The sequence below is a fragment of the Coregonus lavaretus genome (assembly GCF_964263955.1).
Source record: "Coregonus lavaretus genome assembly, chromosome: 3".
Taxonomy (NCBI): domain Eukaryota; kingdom Metazoa; phylum Chordata; class Actinopteri; order Salmoniformes; family Salmonidae; genus Coregonus; species Coregonus lavaretus.
The window spans coordinates 70,540,289-70,556,311 of record NC_139990.1 but is presented as its reverse complement, the minus strand read 5'-3'; the positions used below and the strand labels follow the sequence as shown (position 1 = coordinate 70,556,311).

Sequence of the window (16,023 nt, the reverse complement as noted above, 5' to 3'; positions counted from 1 at the left end):
TAAATTTTTTTGTATTTTACCCCCTTTTTCTCCCCAATTTCGTGGTATCCAATTGGAAGTTACAGTCTTGTCCCATCGCTGCAACTCCCGTACAGACACGGGAGAGGCGAAGGTCGAGAGTCCTCTGAAACACAACCCAACCGAGCCGCACTGCTTCTTGACACAGTGCCCGCTTAACCCGGAAGCCAGCTGCACCAATGTGCCGGAGGAAACACCGTACACCTGGCGACCAAGTCAGCGTGCACTGCGCCCGGCCCGCCACAGGAGTCGCTAGTGCGTGATGGGACAAGAACATCCCTGCCGGCCAAACTCTCCCCTACCCTGGGCCAATTGTGCGCCACCCCATGGGTCTCCCGGTCGCGGCCGGCTGCGACAGAGCCTGGACTCGAACCAGGATCTCTAGTGGCACAGCTAGCACTGCGATGCAGTGCCTTAGACCACTGCGCCACTCGGGAGGCCCCGCACCCGGGGCATTGGAGAAATGTTCTTTGTGTTCCTGCACATGAGCACACCCCTGGAACACAGTATCGACTGGGAGCCGAACAACAAACAAGCAGCTCAAAGCTGACCCCTGTGGCGCACCACTGCCTCTGATCACGATAGACATGGAGACACAAAGAAAACACTAATTAATGGGGAGAGGTGTGAGGGAGGCAGGGGGAAGCAGGGGGCGGAGAAGGCCGCTGCCTATTATTCTATAAGGGTAATGATGACCCTAGGGCTTTCGTCACGTCTGCAGTGAGAGAGGGAAGATAAGTAAGGGAGGGAGGGAAGACTGAGAGGGAAGGGTGAGAGGAAAGGTAGAGAGCACGGAAGAAAACCAGGGAAGAGAGAGATGTACGTTAGAGAGAGAAGGGAGATAGGGCAGGGAGACCGAGAGAGAAAAGGGAGAGAGGGAGGCAAAGAATGAAGGAAGGCAAGGAAGAGAGAGAAAGCGGGAGACGGAGGGAGGAGAGACACAGAGAGAGAGAGCAAGGGGGGAGAGGGAAGGTAGAGAGTGCCCCCAAGTAGCAGAACAAGAGATGAAAGCTCAGTGTGCCTTGGTTACCATGAGCACCAGATCAATAGAAAACCCATTTTCTCTGCGTCTCTCACAGCCTGTTTGCACGATGGAGGGATCTGGTTGGGGTGCGTGTGGAGGAGAGGAGATGGGCAGAGGGAGGGATTCAGGGTTGGGGAACAAGGTTAACTACAGGTCAAGAAGCATGAGATGTAGCATGTAACTGGGATTATTGACTGATCTAGTGTGTGTGTGTTTGTTTGTGTGCACTTGTTTGTGCGTGTCCAGTTGTGTGTGTGTGTGTGTGTGTGTGCGTGCACGTTCTTGTTTACATGCGCACCAGTGTACATTCGTGGGTGTGCATGCGGGTCTGTATTCATGTACCTGACAGTGAAATGCAGTGAGGTGTTCTGGTTTGGGCAGGTATCCTTTCATCCTCAGTAATGCACCTTGCTATCATCAGGGGATGTTACAGTGGAGAGCATTTAGATTGATCCATAACTAGATATCCACCTGCAGCCAATTAATGTCCCATGAGTTAAACACTTGTCATCGTTCAATGTTGAGTAGGGCTCTCCAATCAAAAATCAGTTGTTTCAAACCTCCACCTAAAGGAAACCCTGTTTTAACCTGGGGAGATCAGATATAATATCACCTGATCCTAGAATAACATACAAACAACCTATACACAACATGTCAATTAGTAAACAAGTCGCTTTGGATAAAAGCGTCTGCTAAATGGCATATTATTATTATTATTATTATTAAACATAAATGTTTATGCCTATCGGTGTACCTTGATAATTCTGAGATAGAGGGAAAGCATATTTTGGAAGGCACGAAATGGTCACCAGTGACATTCAGCAAGGTACGCCAGTGACAAATTAGGATTTTATGAAGGTGGTGCTTGAGGTGGCGGCAGGGATTTGGCGGGGATGATACCCTTTTGTTTATACCGTACAAAGTTGAAAATGGGGAAACTCTTATTTTAACTGGATCGTTAGCCTGGCTCAGCTTCTGCTATAAAGTGTTATGGGATATGAGAGAGTTCAGATGCAGGTGAAAGTCGTTGATCTCATTAAGAAAGGAGACACTTACCTGGCACATCGAATGCAATTATTATCCCTGTAGCCCTCATCAAATATTTATAGGGATGCGCTTCAAAGCTGCTCTTATACGACCCACCTGGCTGGGAAGAGGAAGAGCTTTTGAGGCTTGATCTTTTCATTGTTGCAATGACAGCTCTCTTGCAAAACAGATTTAATGTGAATGAGATAAATTAAACAATTATATTATTATTATTTTTACTATTTTTGTTGTAGTTGTTGTTGTTGTTGTTGTTATTATTATATTAGAAGTGTGGGCTTTGTTAGGGCATGATGCTAACAGGTATGTAACATTCAGGTTTGGTGGATGCTGATCTCTGGTCAGTCTGAAGTCCACCCTCTTTTATGGTGTGCTATTTTTATCAGGCGTTGTTAATATTAAACCATTCTTAACAGGCTGTTAGCACTCTGGTATTGTGTAAAATACCTCTTTCTAGGACTCTCATCAACTTCGAGAGAGGAAAGAACATTCATTATTGCTCTCAACTTCCTGTGAGGTAAACAATTTGTTGGCTTGGTACAGACAGTAAATAAATATGGGATTTCCCACCAAATTGCCATGGTTAAAGTGGTTTATGTGAGCCAGCTTAGTGGTCTGTTCTGTTTGAGTTGTCATCAGCAAACCTCTCTGATCGTGAGGCCTCTCGAGCGTTAAGGTCTCCAACGTATCCACGCCGCACTTCCTGTTAACAGACTTTGCACTTTTTCCAGTCCTGAGCAAATACACCCAGTCAGCATCGTGTGCTGTTAAAAGGCTATTATGGCTCCATTACCTAGTCTGCTCCGGGGCCTACACTCAGGCTGCAGCCAAAGTCCCCTTGGTCTGTCTGTGTCTGCCCTGGCTCCAGATCCTCCTGACCTGTCTGGGTTACCTTAGCTGCCCTCTTCCCTGCCTTCCAGTCTGTCACTCCCCTCCCGTCCCCTCTCCTCGGAATAGAATTAAACAAACAGTAACTGGGAGATTCTAATCAGGATCTCTTGGTGGTACTGTCGCTGTGGTTCTCGTTCACTGAGGACAGGGTGGTCTAGGCCTAGGGGTCGCCATAGGGATGTGAGAGGCTCTCTGAGCACATCAAGGTGCCCTCAGTCTGCCTTCACCTTCGGCGCTTCACCTCACCGCCCCGAAAACAAAGACAACAGGAATGAAAGGGTTTAGAGAGAGTGAAAGAGAGGAATAAGGTGGGAGGTTTGATCTGAAACAGGAAGTCTGGGACTCACTAATCTCTTACTAATTAGCTTTGTTACACACACGCACGCACACACACACAATACTTTAGGGGGATTGAGGATTATTAATTTTGTTTTACCTAATTACTCCCATTTCTGGTTAATCTTTTCTCATGCTGGAGAAGGTTTCCGACCATGTGGGCATATGTTTCTATCCAGCTGAACTGTGTTTACTCTTTAAGCTCAAGGAAAGTCTGTGGGACTGACATTATGAAACCAAAACTGTGTGCTCAAGTAGTCAACCCTCAAACCCAGGAATGTCAAAATAGCTAAAATGACTTGATTCAAAGCAACTGAAAATGAATTGCTGAAGGTCTTGGATATAAAAGATTGTACAGAGAAAATAAAAATCGAAAGAAGAAAATAGAGGAATAGACATTTATCTTCTACCTTTTATGAACGACCAATCCCGTTCAAGATCTCCACCGTCTTGCCTCTTTCAAGAACATTTTATGATTTCACCATAAGTCAATTATTACTTATTTCATGTTCATGTCTTGGTTCTGATTGCATTTGGGACCTGACCTGTCCTCTGCCTTTCTAATGGGGCTGCTGCTGCCTTGCCTATGCTGACCGCATTAGTCTGGCCCAGGGCTGATTGTGTTAGGGTTCTATGCTCCTCTGTTCTGTCTGAAGGAGAAGAGGAGATGAGGGGGTGCTGCTGTTTTTCAACCTGGCTCCCTTCGTTCCATCTGTCGTTCGCTCCTTTGTCTGTCCGTTACTAACTCCATTGTAAAGCTCCAAGGGTCAGGATGTAAAATGAAAAGTGAATCACAACATGCCCGGGAATTAGATTTCCTTCTGGGCCTGTTAAAAGTTGTATTTTCTTGTCTGTCGGACAAGACTGCGAGGAATGTTGGACACCTGAGCCAGATAAAACAGGGCCTGCTCTGTGTACTTTGTTAGTTTATTGTTTGCTGCTTGCACTTAAACAACATAGACTGAGGGAGAATTCCTCTGTTTTCTCTCTCTCTCTCACTCTCTTGTCCTCTTTCTCTCTCTCTCTCTCTCTCTCTCTCTCTCTCTCTCTCTCTCTCTCTCTCTCTCCGTCCTTTCTTCCTCTCTCTCTTTATATCTACAGGTAACTGACAAAATAATGAAAACACTGAGGGATACAAAGTACAGTATATTGAAAGCAGGTGCTTCCACACAGGTGTGGTTCCTGAGTGAATTAAGCAATTAACATCCCATCATGCTTAGGGTCATGTATAGAAATGCTGGGCAGGCCATTATTTTGGCTACCATGGCTATGCCCCCAAAGGATGACAATGCCCCCATCCACAGGGCAAGAGTGGTGGTCACTGAATGGTTTGATGAGCATGAAAATGATGTAAGCCATATGCCATGGCCATCTCAGTCACCAGATCTCAACCCAATTGAACATTTATGGGAGATTCTGGAGCGGTGCCTGAGACAGCCTTTTCCACCACCATCAACAAAACACTAAATTATGGAATTTCTCAAGTTCCAGACACTTGTAGAATCTATGCCAAGGTGCATTGAAGATGTTGTGGGTCATGGTGGCCAACACCCTATTAAGACACTATGTTGGTGTTTCCTTTATTTTTATTTGGTGTTTCCTTTATTTATTTTAACTATATACCGTCTGTCTGTCTGTCTGTCTGTCTGTCTGTCTGTCTGTCTGTCTGTCTGTCTGTCTGTCTGTCTGTCTGTCTCTCTGTCTCTCTGTCTCTCTGTCTCTCTGTCTCTCTCTCTCTCTCTCTCTCTCTCTCTCTCTTTCTCTCTCTGAAACTATCTTTGTTATTGGTCTATTAACTTGAGCAATAACTGCTTTTTGAGGACATTTCGATTTCGGTTCAATTATTTAAAAAATATCACTGTATTCGATTTCAGTTTCAATTATGTGGGTTGAACGCTGTAACAACACAGAATAAAGCAATTTTAAAATGTCCCATGAGTGTAGTGACTGCCCATTACTGCTTATCACTTATTAACCACCATTTATTCACATTACTTTACTTTAATAAAATATTTCAGTTGTTGTGTATATTACTTTTGTTTTATTTGATTACTTTATTATTTCATCTCATCTCTATAGAGCTGATGCCTATGCTGTCTGACAAAATCACTATTTTGTAGTTTTTCTAAGTAAATAAGGCATACTTTCAAATGCCAACTATCATGTATTTTCAGGTAGCGATACCTCGCGAAGCAACAGTTGCTCTCTATATCCCCTTGTGATTGCGCAACTTTTGCCTCTTCCATAGCAGGTGTAAAAGAAACAAAGGCCAGACAAGTGGATGCGCAATGGATTATGGTCATTGTAGTTAATTACCATGTTATATGCGCTAAACCATGTAGAATATTGGCCTGTTGGAAACTACAACTCCCTACTACATCGCACAGTTCAGGCTGGATCTGATTTATCTCTAGAGAACTGTGCAATGTGCGCATTGAGCTCACAAAAAAAAACATGAATGAAATGCAATTCAAATCATTGAACCGATGTAGGTCAATTAGTTGTTTAAAAAATGAAAAATAACTACATTCCGGTTAATTGCGCAGCACTACTGGGCCTTTAATCAGGCTGTCAGTTTTCTTACCTGAGATATTTCGTTTCACTTTCAAACGTGTTGGGGATAACAGTTGGCTCTTTGAACCCCTCCTTGAAATCCATTGTGTTTCACTTAAAAAACTAACTGCATATCTGTAGATAAATGAAATAATAACTGTAATGACGTTTTATTTTCAGTTCCAACCACAGGGAAAGGTCAGTTAATAATCTGTTAACAGGTTTCCATTTATTTTGTGATATTATTATTTTGAAATGGAAGAACTGTTGAATTGGATATAAAACCATTAAATGATAAGGATTTCTTTGGCTATTTGCTCTGTATTCTCTTTGTTGTACGTACAGTATAAATGTTCTTTGTTAGTCCAATGTCCATTGAGAAGGAATACTTCATATCTAGCCATTATTGGGAACGAATAGAAATATGTCATCTGTCTATTTTTGTGCAGCTATATGGTAGATTAGGCTAGCGACAGCTTTCTCTAGCAACGTTTTTTTTAAATCAGTAGAAGTAGATCATCCATATACTTGCGTGTGTGTGTCTGTCTGTCTGTCTATGTGTCTTGTCTCCCTACAGTATGTGCATTTAGCTACAGTCTTTCACTGTGCCTTATGTCAGGCCGCATATAAAAGAGGCTGATGGCTCAGGCGTTTGTCTCGGTGGCTGGGGCTACCACTAGCTGGTACAGCGGGCACTAGACCCTGCCACAGCAGAGCTCCTCGCCACTCAAAAGCGCTGATTGTTGAGAGCCACCATTCATCACTGGGCCAGTGTTCTCTGCTTTGACACCATTGTTCATCTTCTCTCACTGTCTCTGTCTTTATCTCGCTGTCTTTCTCTCCCGCTCAGCCCTCTCATTCTCACTCCCTCTCTCTGTGTACGTGTGAAAAAAGCTAAAGCAAATGTGAGAAGTAGTTTGACAGTGAACTTGCTAACCCCTATAGTTAGTGCACTACATTTGGCCAGAGTCTCCTATCAGGCAATAGAGGGCCATTTTGGACGCAAGGGTGTGCTTCACTGGGGGGACTGGTCAACAGGCGCTGTATAGGACCTGGGTCCACATAATGCTTCCACAGAGAGAGAGAGAGTGGCCGATGGAGAAATGTACACTATACAGTGAGGGAAAAAAGTATTTGATCCCCTGCTGATTTTGTACGTTTGCCCACTGACAAAGAAATGATCAGTCTATCATTTTAATGGTAGGTTTATTTGAACAGTGAGAGACAGAATAACAACAAAATAATCCAGAAAAAAGCATGTCAAAAATTGTATACATTTATTTGCATTTTAATGAGGGAAATAAGTATTTGACCCCCTCTCAATCAGAGAGATTTCTGGCTCCCAGGTGTCTTTTATACAGGTAACGAGCTGATAGGAGCACACTCTTAAAGGGAGTGCTCCTAATCTCAGTTTGTTACCTGTATAAAAGACACCTGTCCACGGAAGCAATCAATCAATCAGATTCCAAACTCTCCACCATGGCCAAGACCAAAGAGCTCTCCAAGGATGTCAGGGACAAGATTGTATACCTACACAAGGCTGGAATGGGCTACAAGACCATTGCCAAGCAGCTTGGTGAGAAGGTGACAACAGTTGGTGTGATTATTCGCAAATAGAAGAAACACAAAATAACTGTCAATCTCCCTCAGCCTGGGGCTCCATGCAAGATCTCAATGCAATGATCATGAGAACGGTGAGGAATCAGCCCAGAACTACACGGGAGGATCTTGTCAATGATCTCAAGGCAGCTGGGACCATAGTCACCAAGAAAACAATTGGTAACACACTACGCCATGAAGGACTGAAATCCTGCAGCGCCCGCAAGGTCCCCCTGCTCAAGAAAGCACATATACAGGCCCGTCTGAAGTTTGCCAATGAACATCTGATTGATTCAGAGGAGAACTGGGTGAAAGTGTTGTGGTCAGATGAGACCAAAATCGAGCTCTTTGGCATCAACTCAACTCGCCGTGTTTGGAGGAGGAGGAATGCTGCCTATGACCCCAAGAACACCATCCCCACCGTCAAACATGGAGGTGGAAACATTATGCTTTGGGGGTGTTTTTCTGCTAAGGGGACAGCACAACTTCACCACATGAAAGGGACGATGGACGGGGCCATGTACCGTCAAATCTTGGGTGAGAACCTCCTTCCCTCAGCCAGGGCATCGAAAATGGGTCGTGGATGGGTATTCCAGCATGGCAATGAGCCAAAACACACGGCCAAGGCAACAAAGGAGTGGCTCAAGAAGAAGCACATTAAGGTCCTGGAGTGGCCTAGCCAGTCTCCAGACCTTAATCCCATAGAAAATCTGTGGAGGGAGCTGAAGGTTCGAGTTGCCAAACGTCAGCCTCAAAACATTAATGACTTGGAGAAGATCTGCAAAGAGGAGTGGAACAAAATCCCTCCTGAGATGTGTGCAAACCTGGTGGCCAACTACAAGAAACGTCTGACCTCTGTGATTGCCAACAAGGGTTTTGCCACCAAGTACTAAGTAATGTTTTGCAGAGGGGTCAAATACTTATTTCCCTCATTAAAATGCAAATCAATTTATAACATTTTTGACATGCGTTTTTCTGGATTTTTTTGTTGTTATTCTGTCTCTCACTGTTCAAATAAACCTACCATTAAAATTATAGACTGATCATGTCTTTGTCAGTGGGCAAACGTACAAAATCATCAGGGGATCAAATACTTTTTTCCCTCACTGTACATGAGAATTGTCGGCAATGTCTCGTGGAGTCATTCATTTAGAAAAGTGATGGGACTACATGCATTGTGTGGGAGTTTTTGTATGTGCATCGCATGTGTGTGAATATGTGAGTTAGTGAATCAGTGGGTCCAGAGTCCCAGGGTCCACGTCATCTTGCCTTGACCATCTGGCCAGACAATCAGGGAGTGTGTGAACAGCTGGTGATGGATGGACGATGGCTATTGTAGAGTAGAGGAAGGAATGGACAGCCATTACCCATCACTCTGGGAAAGTATTTGGACCTACTGTAGCCCACTGCTTCCCCAAACCCCATCTTATGATTAAAATGGTTTACATAAAAATACAACATGCTTTCTGAACTTTTTGTGAACCTGTGTGATAAGATAAAGTGTCTTCAGGAAATTGAGTGAGCAGTGTTTTGCTGTCCTGTCGATCCTAGTGCAGATGGTAGATATAGTGTATAGATGGTCTGTTTTATGGTGTTTTTTCTGACTCTCCACTTGATACAAGCACTCAGGATGATAAGTTAATTATGCCAGTGGTCAGATAGCGGATTGAACAATGTGATGAAGCTTGGCGTTGTAGCAAACAAGTCTTCGGTTGTCTAGGCAACACCCCCCTCACTGCTGCAGCAGCACACATATAAATAGAATGAATGGAACGGGCTTGGAACCTCTAACCCTGGCAATTTGACTAATAAACTCATGGGTACATTCGCATTGGCTACCTGGTATGGTGATGCAACAATTTCCATGGTAATGTAGAATATTAATTCAAATTATGTAAACTGAGGTGACTCATACAATAGAATGTTTTTTTTGTAATGTCAGTTGAGTTGAAAAAGACTCCATCATCTACAACATTGGAGTCATATCAGGCCATATTTGATATATGGACAAAAAGCTTAACATAATTTTTTTGCACCATTTTGTGAACTAGCATTGACAAGTTGCAGTATGAGATATCCCCAAGGTATGTTTGAGCAAAACACCCCCAGCTGTAAAACCTGTTAGCGAAATCAATGCAATTAACCCGCTAGAGTCGATTGACGCACTGGTGCGTCAATCTAAGTTACAGTACATTAAAAACAAATCCCCATCAAAATCCGTCAGCTAGAGATATCTGTTTTTTTGCATTGGATGCGTCTCAAATCACCGCATCCGGCAGTGTCGCACTTCCGCATCTGCGGTGAAAGGTGGCAGAGTTAGAGCATGCGACAACCCCCGAAAATCTGTCTTCTCACATAAGCGTCTGTAGCGTCCGAATGGTCTGACCTTTAAACTATTATGACCACTCAATGGAAAGGGGTGTCAGGAGACACATCTGAAGTCAGTACCGTCGATGTTCCAACTTCTATTTGGTAGCGTCCGAACACAAACTAATGGGACCCCACTGTGGAAAGGGGAGATTCTAACGAACACAATGGTGTCGTCCGTTTTGCTCTAGGACCCCCACAAGTACGGATTCTTTTTAAACAAATGGAAGTATATGAAGGTAGTTTTGTTCCTACCCAAAAAAGATTTAGGACAGACACTTCAAAACCTTGTTTCTCATGATTTATTTAGTTGACTGTCTTTTTTGCCATTTATGAATGTGTTATTCAATGCGTTTCTATGGGCTTTAGTAGTAAAGGACAAAATCTATATTTTATCAAATCATTTTTAAATATATTTTTTATACCTAAAGGTCCTAAAATTAAAAATCAAATATGACCATCTTGAAACAATTCCATGTCAGCTTAGCACCCCCTCCTCCCCCAACGTCTTAGACTGTAAAGAATTAAACATAACGTAAAGAGGAAATGTAGTGAAACAAGAAGAAATGAAGCAATTAGACGAAAGCCCACAGTATATGACTCCTGAGTGACGCAGTGGTCTAAGGCACTGCATCGCAGTGCTAGCTGTGCCACTAGAGATCCTGGTTCGAGTCCAGGCTCTGTCGCAGCCGGCCGCGACCGGGAGATCCATGGGCGGTGCACAATTGGTCCAGCGTCGTCCAAGGTAGGGGAGGGTTTGGCCGGCAGGGATGTGGGTTCGTTTCCCACGGGGGGCCAGTATGAAAAAATAAATAAAAATAAATACATGTATGCATTCACTAACTGTAAGTTGCTCTGGATAAGAGCGTCTGCTAAATGACTAAAATGTGAAATATATGCTCATCTAAAGCAGGATAATGGTGCATTGTGCTTGGGGTGTAACAAAAGCCATTGTCACCGACTGGATTTACTCATTTTCTGTTTAAGTTTGCCATTGATCCAGGAAAGTGGTGGTGGGAGAGGAAACTAACTACTGTATTCTCTGGGCATACTGTAAGTGTAGGCTGCGCTATTTCACATTCACACAGTTAACGGCTGTCTTGTTGAGGAGATGGCAAGGCAATTTCCCTTCCCATTAGAGACAATTGCCCTTCCCATTAGAGACAAAGTCCCTGTACACACACACACACACACACACACACTGTGGATTGATCAATAGCAACCTGTTGGTGCTGTATCTGCCTGCTCTGTCCAGCTCTGTCCTGTTCTGTGCTGTTGTTACCTAACGCCTTTTACCTGAGAGAGGAGAGATCCTGGGCTAGAAACCCCATGAGAGAGAGAGTAATAGAGAGAGTAAAAGACAGAGAGGGAGAGAGAGAAAGGGAGTTAGAGAGTAAAAGAGAGAGAGTCAAATACTGAAAGAAAGAGAGGGAGTCAAAGTGAGAGAGAAAGCGAGAATGAGAGAGAGAGAGATAGATAATGCTCTGAGTGAGATGTTCTTGGCCAGTAAACAGATCAGTACGAAAAGCATTGGCCGGTGTTGACAGACCAGAGTTGACAGTGATGCTAGCCTCACTGGGACTGGCTCAGATTATGATGTAAACCTCAACACTGATGCTAAACAAGAACAGGGAGTGTAACCCAGCAAAGTGGATGTTGTTTTGCATGAGTGCATGCTGAAATTGGCACTACCACTGACACATTTCTATCAAATATTTTTTCCTGGGTAAAAGCTGATATCACATACACGCTGATATCACATACAAGTTTTTTAATTGTCCCCATAGGACAACCCTTTTTGGTTCCAAGTAGAACCCTTTTTGATTCCAGGTAGAACCATTTTGTGTTCCATGTAAAACCCTCTGTGAAAAAGGTTCTATATGGAACCCAAAAGGGTTATACCTGGAACCAAAAGGGGTTCTTCAAAGGGTTCTCCTTTTTTCTAAGAGTGTAAACAGGTTTGGTTGAACTGTAATATCTGACATACACATTATTCCCCATTTGGATTGAGCAGTTGTAGGAAGTGAAGGTCACAGAGGTCATGCTTGGGGGTTTAAGGACAGAGGCAAAAAATGAGGGGTATAGCTGTAGCATCTGTAGCATCTCCTCTATCTGCAGCTGAAAAATCTCTGGAGGACGACCATGAATGCCTGATGAGTCTGAAGACAGATGGCCATTCTCCCCGGGGCCTGTGGGTGGAAGTCCGGGAGCCATGATGAATGCTGTGGCAACGTGGGCGGTGGCAGTTTTTTACTCCTGGGTAGGAGGTCTGGTCAAGGGCCACATATCTGCGCTGCTTCTTAGAGGAATACTTCCCGTGCCTGGGTCCCACCACTATGGGTGGGTCCTGGCTGGCTCCTTGTTGTTGTTCCAGACGCTGGTCCACCAGAAGGCCAAACGTCCTCTGCACTACAGGGGCCATGAGGAGAGAGGAGAGAGATTGAGAAAGGGAGAGAGCCAAGGCCCACTCGCTGCATTCCTCCTCTCCTCTCTTGTCTGTTTGTCAAGAGTTTGTCACTGTGGGTTGTCACTTCTTCTTCTCTCACTCGCCACTACAGATCTTATTTTTATGGAACGGTCATAGCCTGGTTAATAAACACATATTTAAAGTACACTCTTAGAAAAAAGGGTTCCAAAAGGGTTCTGCGGCCGTCCCCATAGGAGAACCCTTTTTGGTTCCAGGTAGAACTCTTTTGGTTCCTTGTAGAACCCTCTGTGGAAAGGGTTCTACATGGAACCAAATGGGATTCTTTAAAGGCTTCTCCTACATTAAAGGGTTATCCTATGGGGACAGCCGAAAAACCCTTTTTGGATTAAGATAGCACCTTTTTTTCTAAGAGTGTAGATCAATAACGGGCCTGATTGAAGTGGTAGAATATGTACTGTATCACGATGAGTGACTGTGTGCTTTTCAATCATTCACTAAGGCCTATCATCTGTCTCCAGCCGGCCCTGTGCCAGACACTTTGCCATGAGTGCCTCATTAAATGCATTAATAATATGAAATTCATGAGGGGGACCAAGAGATCAAGAAAAGTGAGCGCAGCGTGCTACATAGCAAACCCTGAGCAGCTCTGTAGAGACCCTTCTACCTCCTACCCCCTCGTCAGTGTTATGCATCAGCCCACTCATTCATTTCCCTGAATGTTGTTTACAAGCACCAGTGTTTATCATCTCTGCTACTACATCTTTGCATTGGGGAGAGGGGTAAGCATGGTTTTGTTAATGTAATGAAGGAGCACACTGGGGATAAACCACCTCCTCTCTCTCTCTCGATCCCTGTATCTCACTTTTCATCTCTCTTTTTTAGGCTCTTTGAGCCTGGTTTTTCAAATGTTTATTTTTAGGGTTTTGCTTTAGACCTACTTCCGCCTGATTTCCGATGGTCCAGTCCCATTTTATTAAGGATTCATTAGGGCTTAAAATATACAGTATATTACGTATAAAGTGGGACTGACGCTTCTGACACAACTCAAATTGTCTCACAGAAATATAGGGAGCGTTAAAGAAATTTAATAGTCCCCATAAACCCTCCACAATTTTTAAAGGTATCGCAGAGTTAAAACGGAATCTATTATGACAAGACGGGTACGGCGGTGTCATCGTCGTGCTATACACTCCTCTGAGCATATGACTAACAGCATTTCCTAATAGAAAATGTAGTTAGATTAAGCTCAGTTATCTGTGGATGGAACAGTGCTCTTAACTTATTTGGCAGGGAGAGTGTGTGAGAGAGACTATTTAATCAGCATTCAGCCCTGTTGATTGACTGACTGATGGGATGTGTTATTATCATAAAGTGGAGATGGTGCCCCGGTGCAGACATATTCTGAGTGCATCTGCAAATAGTAGCTGAGCCTAATGGAGATCGAGAGTCCTGTTCAGGTCTCTGTCACAGTATTGCTGTCCGTGAACCAAAGACAAAGCATTAAGTGGTATTGCACTTCAAAATCAAAGTTTGTCAGATGTTTTTAGACCTTTAAAGCAGTCTAATGTTAAGCTGACTATTTATCTTTATAAACTTGATTCATAACTATATTATTATATATTATTCTAACAATACACACATGTAGAATAGATGGGCAATGCAAACCTATAATATTTTACGTTGGTTGGTGTTTCATTTGCAGAGGTGTTTCAATGTCAAAACACTCTGGGCTATGCACACAGAGATAACCACATCTATGGAGTATACCGTTTCTTCCCCAGAGTCACAGAGAGAGGGAGAAGGAAAGGCGGTTAGACTGATTATTCAGCGATTTTGTGTTTGCCAAGCATACAAGATGCCAGGTGACTTGTCATCATACTGTAAGTGCAGTGGAAAGTGCTTATCAGAACAATGCTAGTAGTTTTTTTCTTTTCTTTTCTTGTGGAGGTACTGAGAGTGATATGCTGAGGTAATGGGGTTGATGGCAGTTGATGATGGAGGTGATGGCGTGAGAGGACTCTGTAACAGAGCAGGGCCACTGCCAGGAGGAAATCTGAAGTCTGAACAGTTTGCTCATATTGTGGAGCTGCTGAAGCACCGGGAGCACTGCTTTCATCATTTTATAACATCATATCACTCTGTCTTTATAGCACTGTCACAGCAGCACACACCTCAACCACATCTACTGGGAAATATCTCTCCATCCTCCCTTTTCATATTATATCCGGGATCTCCCTCTTTCTTTCTCCATTTACTCTCTCTACTGATCTTTTTTTTCTCTCTTTCCTGCTCTTCCAGTCCCTCGTATTTCATGTTGTGAGGTGTAGGATCATAATTACAGTTGCCTTTCACCAAGGTGACAAGGGATGTTTGGTTCTGTGATTTGTTCACTGGGAAAATATCAAGGTCTTAGTGACTCAGTGAAATAAGATAAGATGTGCTAGCTGTGCCACTAGAGATCCTGGTTCGAATCCAGGCTCTGTCTTAGCCGGCCACGACCGGGAGACCCATGGGGCGGCGCACAATTGGCCCAGCGTCGTCCAGGGTAGGGGAGGGAATGGCCGGCAGGGATGTAGCTCAGTTGGTAGAGCATGGCGTTTGCAACGCCAGGGTTGTGGGTTCGATTCCCATGGGGGGCCAGTATGAAAAAATAAAAAAGTAAAATTATGTATGCACTCACTAACTGTAAGTCGCTCTGGATAAGAGCGTCTGCTAAATGACTAAAATGTAAAATGTAAATGTAAATGTGCTGGGGGCGTCCTGTTTCCCCAATGGGCTTTGAGCTTTGGTCGAGACCAGCCATCCTTACATCCTTAGACAATCATATCCAAGAGCAATTTGTTTGAATACGTAAATGGCTTCTGCTACAGTAAACCTGCTTTCATAGTACATATTTCATTTCAGTGTGCCAGTTCAAGTGCCTGTGATTTGTCATTGTGGTTGACTCAAGCAGTGTGGCTGTAACTCCATGTACGTCATTCACACAACTGTAAGTCTCAGCTTTGTGCTTTAGTTGTACTCAGATTCATGATAACGCTGATCAGGAATGTGATACGTCTCTTTGATCATAGAATCTGAACATTTGTCAGTAGATCCAGATCTTGACGTTCGGTTTGGTTCTCCAAATTGCAATGTTCTTATTTTTTTACCCAATTCTAAATGCAGTAATATCCTTCCATCTGAACGCCTTGTTGATCCATTTTGAGTTACTGTTGAGGTCTTTCTCAAACCCAATGATCTGCTCAAACCGGCTCAAGCCAACGCCTGCCTGCCTTGCAGTTGCTCAGGCATCAGATAAGTGTCACCGTGCATCGGATTGAAAATCCATACTTATAGGAGTTATTTTAGTGACACTAGCCTCTCTGTCCCACAGAAATAACTATGCAGCTCTGACAATAGGCCACTGTTGACGAAATATTAGCATGCAGATTCCCCTGGTGTTTTTTCTACACCATTTCGTCCAGTATAGTGTCTGCATTGTTCTTCAGGGAGCGCTGCACTGCATGCCCTGTGCTCCGGGAGCTAGCTAGCATGGTGGCTTCTGTCAGAGGGGATAAGTTACAGTTAATGCCGTAGATCTCAGCATCACACTGATGGCCATAGTGTCCGTTTGGGTCCATTCGCACATGTGGAAAACAAATGGAGAAACGTGTGAATTAGCATTTCAGCATTGGACATTCAATGACAAATGGCTGACCTAGGGATATGAGTACCACCCTGCATCCCACTGCTGGCTTGCCTCTGAAGCTAAGCAAGGTTGGTC

At 43.8% G+C, this 16,023-nt stretch overlaps 1 protein-coding gene across 1 annotated transcript in view; it reads left to right on the top strand.

Moving 5' to 3' along the window:
* The window catches only part of LOC311113977 (myelin basic protein-like), a 54,383-nt gene that overhangs the window by 34,967 nt on the left and 3,393 nt on the right, over positions 1-16,023 (top strand). The window lies entirely within an intron of this gene.